The 2,603-nt window shown below is 37.4% G+C and overlaps 1 long non-coding RNA gene across 1 annotated transcript in view; it reads left to right on the forward strand.

Annotated features, from left to right (window-relative positions):
* Positions 1 to 1,991: 1,991 nt before the first annotated feature.
* LOC147845491 (uncharacterized) overlaps positions 1,992 to 2,603 on the forward strand; it is a 54,258-nt gene continuing 53,646 nt past the window's right edge. The window contains exon 1 of the long non-coding RNA XR_015480321.1: positions 1,992 to 2,070. This is a non-coding gene — a long non-coding RNA (uncharacterized LOC147845491). The remainder of the gene's footprint in view (positions 2,071 to 2,603) is intronic.

Below are 2,603 nucleotides of genomic sequence, written 5' to 3' on the forward strand. Positions count from 1 at the left end.
TCAATGCATTTAGGCATGTAAACATGGTCAAGACGATCTGCTGCAGCTCAAACCGGGCATCAGAATGAGGAAGAAAGGAGATTTAAGTAGATTTTGAACGTGGCAGAGTTGTTGGTGACAGACGGGCTGGTCCGAGTATTTCAGAAACTGCTGATCTACTGGGATTTTCATGCACAACCATCTCTAGGGTTTACAGAGAATGGTCTGTAAAAGAGGAAATATCCAGTGAGCGGCAGTTCTGTGGGTGAGAATGTCTTGTTGATGCCAGAGGAGAATGGCCAGACTGGTTTGTGCTGATAGAAAGGCAACAGTAACTAAAGTAACCACTCGTCACAACTGAGGTCTGCAGAAGAGCATCTCTGAACACACAACACGTCCAACATTGAGGCAGATGAGCTACAGCAGCAGAAGATCACACTGGGTGCCGCTCCTGTCAGCTAAGAACAGGAAACTGAGGCTACAATTCACACAGGCTCACCAACATTGGACAATAGAGATTGGAGAAATGTTGCCTGGTCTGATGAGTCTCGATATCTGCTGCCAAATTTGGAGGGCAGGGTCAGAATTTGGCATCAACAACATGAAAGCATGGATCCATCCTGCCTTGTATCAGAGGTTCAGGCTGGTGGTGGTGGTGTAATAGTGTGGGGGATATATTCTTGGCACAATTTAAGCACATTAGTACCAACTGACCATCGTGTCAACGCCACAGCCTACCTGAGTATTGTTGCTGACCATGTCCATCCCTTTATGACCACAGAGTCTCCATCTTCTGATGGCTACTTCCAGCAGGATAATGCACCATATCATAAAGCACAAATCATCTTAGACTAGATTCTTAAACATGACAATGAGTTCACTGTACTTAAATGGCCTCCACAGTCACCAGATCTCAATCCAATAGAGCACCTTTGGGATGTGGTGGAATAGGAGCTTCGCATCATGGATGTGCAGCCCACATATCTGCCGCAACTGCGTGATGCTATCATGTCAATATGGAGCAAAATCTCAGAGGAATATTTCCAGCATCTTGTTGAATCAATGCCACGAAGAATTAAGGTTCTGAAGGCAAAAGGAGGTACAACCTGGTATCAGTAAAGTGTACCTAATAAAGTGGCCAGTTAGTGAATATGACTCACTATGGACAATTTAGCTTACCCAAGTCACCAATAGCACATAGAACATGCAAACTCCAAATAGAAATGCCAACTGACCCAACTGAGACTCGAACCAGTGACCTTCTTGCTGAGAAGCAACATGGCTTCCCACTCCGCCACCATGTCACCCTATTTTTCAATCATTAGAATTATAAATATGCTCATATATATATATATATATATATATATATATATATATATATATATATATATATATATATATATATATATATATATATATATATATATATATATATATACTGTATTTATATATGTTTATGTTTGGCCATCGCTAGGCCCAAACAGTATCTGCGCGTGCAGAATTCAACAGACTTCTGCAGATTTTTAGCCCATCTTTAATTTTGTTTATTTACCTGAGTAAATATGTGTGAATCTATATTTATTCAGTTTTTAAATTAATTACAGTAATATTATTGACTAATATGAAAATGTTCATCTGATTTATGCACAAAGAAGTTTGTACAGTAATACTTTACAGATTTACAGATACAGATTCAAATGGGACCACTATAGCTCAAACTTTCTTCATTTTAAATTAAAATATCCAGCTTAAACACAGAAATAAACAGGAAGGAGGGTTGAGTGCGATTAAACCCCCATATATAGGCTTTGTAATATATCTCATGTAGGCCTCTTTGTTAAATATGGAACGTTGTCTTTATGCAGATTCAATTTTAAGTAGCTTTTTAATTTGATTTATCTTCCTTTCACTAACAATTGGCCAATTTAAATAGTCTGATACAACTGTTAGGTGATTATCTATACAGTCTATACGTTAGTTACTTTTAAATTTCGTCCAAAAGCGGAAGTGATGAGACCTGTTTTCCTGTTTGTTCAAGTGGCAGTCGCCCGACTGCCGTGGGAGAAATATCAGTGACTTTTCGCGGGCCAAGTAAGTCCATTTGTTGTTTATTAGTGATATATGAAGCACAACACACTCCTATAATCAGTTATAAACCAAACAAACAGCTTTTTGTTGGTTATACATTTTTGTTTGGATTTAAATGTTCGCCCTCACGCAACATTCCATTTAATTTTGAAATCGCCCGCCAAATTTAGAGCAACTGTCAAATACGACCGTACGCTCAAAAATAATTAAATTAAAACGATACATTTTGGGTAGTACGTTTGATGAAATATAGACAGTCTCAACATTGTGTTATTCTAAAATTAAATGAAATTATAGTCAATTTTGTCCCTTGTATTAAAACAATCAAGCACTTTTTTTTAAATCGAGGGAAAGTTAGTTAAATATTCGCACATTCAAACTTTTTCCTTTATTAGCCTGTATGATTTCAGAAAAATTTGCCAATTCTAAACAGGGAAATCTTATTAGCAGCCAATAACTCTTAAAATAGTTGGGTTAAAAATACCCCAACATATATCCCAACCATTAGCACCGAATTTCTAAGTATGGGTTATTTT

This window comes from Danio rerio, chromosome 3 (assembly GCF_052040795.2).
Source record: "Danio rerio strain M-AB ecotype USA chromosome 3, GRCz13ab, whole genome shotgun sequence".
NCBI classification, from domain to species: Eukaryota; Metazoa; Chordata; class Actinopteri; order Cypriniformes; family Danionidae; genus Danio; species Danio rerio.